Here is a 7,616-nt window from a genome sequence, read left to right as displayed (position 1 = left end):
TACGTGCTGTCCGAATACTTTTGCGACTGAGTGTACTCTCCTCCACAATTGATACACCGCTCCCAACGCCATTTCCATTTCCAGAAGCAGTCTTGGTAGGCCCTTGCTGGACTCCGCGAAGCGTCGCCTGCAAATTTTCTTTTATCTCGTCTGCTGGTTGCAGTTCTTCGACCTTTCAACGAGGTTTTCAACTCTGGAAATAAAAGAAGTCCGCAAGGGCCATCTCGTTCCCATCTGCGCGATCCAAAAATTTTTCAGATTTCAAAGCGAAGGTCTTTCTGGCCTTGACTCATGACCCGTGGGACGAATTTGATGGCAACGCGATGCATTCCAAGATGCTGTGTCAGGATTTCATGACATGATCCAACAGAAATGCTATCTCTAGGACAGTCAATCTTCAATTGCCATGCACAATTTTGTTGCCGTTCCTGACCATAGCGTCGTCAATAGACGTCCAAGGGCGTCCTGAACAAGGGTTATCCTTATCTTGCGTCCAGCCATTTTTAAACAGTGTGAACCATTCGTAACACCGAGTGCGGATTAAGCACTTGGCACAGTAAGCTTCCTGTATCATTTTACGTGTCTCTGTAAAATTTTTTTTTGAATTTCACGCAAAATTCATGATGCTCCTCTGCGACACAACGTTCTACGAATTACAGCACTGAACAATAACTGACAGACATGCAACAATGAAGCTTCCGGCGGTAGCACATTAAACACAGGCGTGTGCAGTGACTCCAACCGCATTACGCCCGAACACGCCGTTGGTGGGAAATTTTGAATGTTCCAGAATTTTTTAAACAGACCTCACACATAGGCTTAGAGGTGTCTGGACGTTACAACGCCGGCGTATTTTAAACACGTGGCATAAGTAAGGGTGCATTATGGACAGACATTTTAAACTCGTGCGTATAAGGGAAAATATTAGTTGGAGCCCCCGGAATTTTTGAGATTTCGACGTATGGTGTACGCAGCGGCAGTGAGAAAGAAAGACGGAAGAAGACGGTGTAAGTGACAACGAACACTGTGGCAGTGGGATGTACGTCAAATCAATGTGAGAAAAAGAGACACTGGGAGAGAGATATATATAGACAGCGACAGTGAGAGATAGATGTTGAGTATGAAGGCTTTACTACAAACAGAGATTGGGTAAAAATATTTAGAAGGCTCTGTGTTAAAAGAACGCGAATATGTTCGCATTCCAAAATTTTTGGTGAGGAAGGCGGACTGATGGTTGAAGGCAGCTGATTCCATACCTTTCTGCAGTCTTTTAAAGGGTAACATATTCGCCAATTTTGTGCTCCGACGGGAGCATTTATCCGCTGGTAATATAATGTACAAAGGCTTTTACTGTCTGTCCTTTGTTTATGTTCATACGAGACGCTTTACTTGTTCATTGCGTCCTAGGCTTTCAACTGTGGAGTAACCTCCTTTCTATAAATTTCATTTCTGTGCTCTGAATTCGACTTAATGCTCTTTTTTATGCACTTTGTTTTCCCTGCCATAAAAGTGGAATGGAAGGGCCATATTTTTAAAGAAGTTTACTGTCGCATCTTTCCGGATTTTATTATTGAACATGTTAAGGGTATTGCCACGTGTATATTCTAATCTGGTTCAGATTTGCTCCACTAAAATCATTTCGATTGGCGCCATATCGTAGTACGTGCCATTAAACTATTATTGCCGTATTGGTAAAAATAGCAGTTTACGTCGGCAATGGAATTAAAAGCGTTGCGTCACAGCTCGTGCCGTCATTATAGCTGTACGTCGGAACTCGAACCAACACGAATTTTTTTCATCTATACGCAGTAACCTCTTAATCCAGCGTCAAACGAAGAATATTAAAATTTTCTCCCCGGCCGGGAATCGAACCCGGGTCTCCCGCGTGACAGGCGGGGATACTAACCACTATACTACCGAGGATTCCGAGCTTGCCGCATCGAGTTTGTAAATTAGACAGCTTTATTGGCAAACAAAAAGGTGGTAATAATAATAATAATAATATCTTGGAACTCATCAGTTTGGTCAGTGTTTGCGTAGAAAAACAGTAATTTCAGAAATTGAGTCCGCCTTGATGCAAAACACCTTGTTATTCGCTTATTTCTTTATTATCCCAAACTAGTTTCGGCGACAAATATCACCATCATCAGTGGGTTTTTTAAAATCTAAAACATGCAGAAAATGCTATGGTTGTACAAACACAGTAAAAAATCATTACATTTTTACAAATCGTCTTTTGAAATATAGTTTTATATTGATACTTTCATACTACCTTATTTATGGTAGGCTACAGCATGTTTTAAGAAATTATTGGCCCTGTTTGTGACATATTTTCTGTGCTCTTTTTTCTGTTGCCGTCTTTTTCTTAGCGGTCATCATGTCATCTGCAACCATGTGAGCAGCTGTTAGTAAACAAATACTCAAAGGTGAACTTCGTATGTCAGCAGTATATACTTGGGATTGTGGTAGTGTTGTGGAAACCAGTTATTTTGGTGTGTATTTAGCTGTAACAGCTTTGAACTGCTTTTGCGCATATGGCATTTTTCCGATACCAACCAGTGCCAATTGGGAAACCGCTTATTCAAAATTCAACCTCTTATTGGTAAATTACTGCAGAGATTTCAAAGTATAGTTGTGCCAGAGAAAGAAGTTTACATTGACGAAACGCTTGTGCCATTTCGAGGAAGACTATGTTTCATTCAGTATATAAAGAATAAGCGCCATAAATTCGGAATTAAATTGTTCAAACATTGTCTAAAGGGTGGCTACACCTGGAATATGAAAGTTTACTGTGTGAAGAATGCGAATCCTGGTGTTCCTCTTGGCACTTCTGTTGTTATGAGCCTTATGAATGGATTACTAAATGAGAGGGGAATCTTATAAACAGACAATATACACAAGTGTTCGTCTAGCACACCAGCTTCTTGAACAATCAACACATTTACTTGACACTGTAAGATCAAACATAAAACTGAATCCTCAAGATGTTGTACATTCAAAACTGAAGAATGGGGAACACAAAGTAAAGGGAAGTACCACAGTAGTATTGAAATGGAAAGATAAGAGGGATGTTCTGATGCTGAGCACTGTTCATGGAGAACAAGAAGCAGAAGTTCAAACCAAGAAGGGCACAAAGAGAGAACCAGCAGCGATAATTGACTATAATCCGTCAAAGTCTTTTATAGATCTTTCTGACCAAATGAAGTCGTACTCGCAGTGTCTAAGGCGGGGAAATGGTACAGGAAGCTTGCAATTGAATTGTTGACAGGGTCAGCACTGGTAAATGCTCATGTGATTTACCGATACATCAACAACAACAAGATCTCAATCACAGAATTCAAAGAGGAAATGACTTTGAGACTGCTCCATACAGAAGATGCCGATGAGCCTGAGAGATCTCTCATCAAAGCCACCGCGTTACCTGCAGATTGTGCACTTGTGAACATGGGAGCAGCCAGATGTAGGTGTACAGTGTGCTACGAAAAAAATGAAGAATGAATGTGGACCAGGGCAAGTTGTCAAGAAATGCAAACAAACTGCATGGAAATGTAAGAATTGTGACTCATATTTTTGCGTAGAGTGTTTTTTCATAAAGCACAGTGCGTACAAGTCTTAGAGAAACAAAGTGGAATGACCCAAATTTTTCAGTTTCATTGTCGTTGCAATTAGAATAGAAGAATGTAAATAAAACCGTGTGTAATTTGCAATCTACTGTGTAAGTAATATGTCAAACTAAATAATAAAAAGAAGAAAAGTCTAATACGACTGAGCCACGTGAGTTATGTATAACTCACGAATTCGAATGTCAATAACTACTCTTGAGCTCGTGAAAACCGTAGGCCACGAATATGATTTGTTACTGGGGCCGTAACCTACCATAACAGCGAGTCACAGCACGCTCCTGTGAGCTACAACTGCACCACGGAGATTTAAATGGAAAAATGTCTGTGAGTTGTATTTACTTCACGTGGGCGAAGAGAACACCTCCTGTGAGTTATATGTAACTCACGTGGCAGTCAATGTGTTAAACTCATTTTGTTAATTCTAGACTGTGTGTTTCTCAACTAAGGTTATCATCTATCTATATTCGAGAAACTATACACTATCTGCTTCTTGTACTTGAGCTGGTCATTGCTTGTGAAGCTTATTAAGTTCCATGAGAAGTCCCTAAGACTTGTCAGATTTTAATAATGACCTGTTTCCTTAAACCACTTGTTGATATTTTTAAATGTTTTACAAGTCGTCTGTTTTCAGTAAGAGAACTGTTGCTACTACCACTTATTCCTACGTTTTTATCAACAAATAGCAAAGAGGTTCTGAATCAGTTTGGGGAGAGAAGAAGTTTATTGCACAACATGACTAAAAGAAGGGACAGGTAAAAAAGGTTAACAGGACACATACTGAGGCGTCAAGAAATAGTCCGTTTGGCAATTCAGAGGAGTGTGAGAGGTAAAAACTGTAGAAGGAGACTGAACGGAATTTTTAAGCAAGTTAAAACTGATGTTGAATACTGCATTTGTGTACAAGACACCATTGTTTTCTGCGAAAAGTTCATTATTATCAAAACTGGGTTCAGTCATATGATCGTACTCACTTGACCTGTTGATGCACAGAATATTTACATAGAATGCGTATATACACGCAGAATACATGAAAATTAACACAACCAGAAAGTTTTATCAAACAGGTTGTCATTATCATCTATATTCACGAAGTTTTATTTTAGCATAGAAGCTTAAAAAACAAAATCCTTGGAACCAGAAAACAAAAAAATCTTACCAGTACATCGTTTTGAGAAACCTTGCCACTTGTAGCAACTGTGTGTGCGTGTGTGTTGACACCGCTGCTTGCGTTCGACATTACAATCACTGTCAAGGTGCGATTTCAGAACCAAAAGTGTACTCGTGAGCCGAGAGACTATATCACTAAATTAGTTCCCATATAAGTTTTATTGTAATTAAATGTGAAGGAAGAACTGAACATTGTGTTCGCCATTGCAAATGTAACATGTAAGAATGGACTAAAACAGGTTCTCAGTACTATACTTTCACATCAAACAAGCAATTTCATACACGACGTGTAACTTTAAGACGCAGAAGCTAGTGTTTGTACTGCTCTTCATGAAAATACGTTTTATCGATTATATTTCAAGTAAAACTGTAATGTCCCAGAGAGTCACTACAGTCAAAAATAGTATTAAAGTTGTTAAATACCCTGTCATACGTTTACAGCCTTGTCAAAGATAGAACTTATATAAACTGCAAGATGTAGAAAAAGGGCATATCTAAAATTTTTTCTTTGCATCAGCCAATAGTTGTTGTTGTGGTATTCAGTCCAGAAACTGGTTTGATACAGCTCTCCATGTTAATTTATCCTGTGCAAGCTTCTTCATCTCCCAGTACTTACTGCAACCTACATCCTTCTGAATATGCTTAGTGTATTCATCTCTAGGTCTCCCTCTACGATTTTTACCCTCCACGCTGCCCTCCAATGCTAAACCGCTGATCCCTTGACGCCTCAGAGTATGTCCTACCAACCGGTCCCTTCTTCTTGTCAAGTTGTCCCACAAACTCCTCCCCAATTCTATTCAATACCTCCTCATTACTTATGTGATCTACCCACCTAATCGTCAGCATTCTTCTGTAGCACCACATTTCGAAAGCTTCTATTCTCTTCTTGGGCAAACTATTTATCGTCCATGTTTCACTTCCATACATGGCTACACTCCATACAAATACTTCCAGAAACTACTTCCTGACACTTAAATCCAGACTCGATGTTGACAAATTTCTCTTCTTCAGAAACTCCTTCCTTGCCATTGCCAGTCTACATTTTATATCCTCCCTACTTCGACCATCATCAGTTATTTTGCTCCCCAAATAGCTAAACTCCTTTACTACTTTAAATGTCTCATTTCCCAATGTTATTCCCTCAGCATCACCCGACTTAATTCGACTACATTCCATTATCACCGTTTTTCTTTTGTTGATGTTCATCTTATATCATCCTTTCAAGACACTGTCCATTCCGTTCAACTGCTCTTCCAAGTCCTTTGCTGTCTCTGACAGAATTACAATATCATCGGCGAACCTCAAAGTTTTTATTTCTTCTCCATGGATTTTATTACCTACTGCGAACTTTTCTTCTGTTTCCTTTACTGCTTGCTCAATATACAGATTGAATAACATCGGGGAGAGGCTACAACCCTGTCTCACTCCCTTCCCAGCCACTGCTTCCCTTTCATGCCCCTCGACTCTTATATCCGCCATCTGGTTTCTGTACAAATTGTAAATAGCCTTTTGCTCCCTGTATTTTACTCCTGCCACCTTTAGAATTTGAAAGAGAGTATTCCAGTCAACATTGTCAAAAGTTTTCTCTAAGCCAATAACTGGATTGTAAATCTCTGCATTGTGCACAGAAGGTCACACATATACCCTTTGCAACATTATTTCACAAGCTGTTCATTATTATGAAAGCTACAGAACGGAAACATGTAACCTAACTGTTCTCATTCCACAAAGTAAATATGTTCTTTCTGCGAACTGTAGTCGAGTTGCATTCCCGACTCACCGCTCATACTGCCACAATGCTGAGAAGCGTTTGTTGAGGAGAACCACAGGGGAAGTATTTTTCCATCAAAGAGGTGAACTTGGATGACATTCTAGCTTTCAAGAAATGGTGGTGCAAGCACTATAAAAAGGTGTATCTATCAGATGAAACGGCTGGAAGAGGTACTCCTAAGGAAAATAAAATTACTTTTTAGCTTCTAAGTTGACTCATATTGAACGTAAATCAGATAGGAAAGGGAATATCTTTGCTTTTAAGTGTAATGATGGACTACGCAAGCACACATTTTCTCTTAAATGCCACAGTATACCTCTGAATCTACCTCATGAGAAATCATAGACCTCTGGTTGAATGTTCCAGTAATCACAGAAAAAGTAAAGGATCTGGAAATACTTACACAACAAATTCCTGCAGGACACAGGAAGTTTTATGAGACACTTTTCAACTGGACTGTGACATACACAGAAGAAGACTGAGAAAAAAAGTGAATTATTCAGTTGATATGTTTTTCTGAAGATTCTTATTAGATTTCATCACTACCTAAGTCCATCTTTGAAATAATATTATCAAAGTTTTTCTTACAATGTATTGTTTATTTCATCACAATTTTTAAAAACCCTATGACTGTAACAGTCAAACTTTTCAAACAAGGCATATATACAGTATATATAATGCACACTATTTCCTTGATACGACAATGAAAAATTCACCTCATTGTAGAGCATCTCAAAGAATTTATTTATTTATCATCAGTACACCTCTACAAGTGAACCATTTGTAGCACGAAGAATATCGAGTTTATATTCAATTTCTTGCCAAGTCCTTTGTAAAATTTCCTCTGTTATTGTTGCAATCACATTAGTGATACGGCGTCACATATCAGAGTAATTTCCCTTTCATCATTATGACTACATGTGACTGCAAATCCACAGAAACTTCGTGTCTCAAAACTATCTATGAAGTTTTTTGTGTTTACTGAAAATTTTCACTTTTTTAGATATGTCTTTTCTGCATATTGTAGTCCATATATACAGGGTGATCCATTGATA

At 38.8% G+C, this 7,616-nt stretch overlaps 1 non-coding gene across 1 annotated transcript; it reads right to left on the bottom strand.

Annotated features, from left to right (window-relative positions):
• Positions 1-1,851: 1,851 nt before the first annotated feature.
• On the bottom strand, positions 1,852-1,923 carry Trnad-guc. The gene has a single exon. It is a non-coding gene; the product is annotated as a tRNA-Asp (tRNA).
• Positions 1,924-7,616: the final 5,693 nt, after the last annotated feature.

Source organism: Schistocerca americana, chromosome 9, assembly GCF_021461395.2.
Source record: "Schistocerca americana isolate TAMUIC-IGC-003095 chromosome 9, iqSchAmer2.1, whole genome shotgun sequence".
Lineage (NCBI taxonomy): Eukaryota > Metazoa > Arthropoda > Insecta > Orthoptera > Acrididae > Schistocerca > Schistocerca americana.
This window is presented reverse-complemented; position numbering and strand designations above follow the sequence as displayed.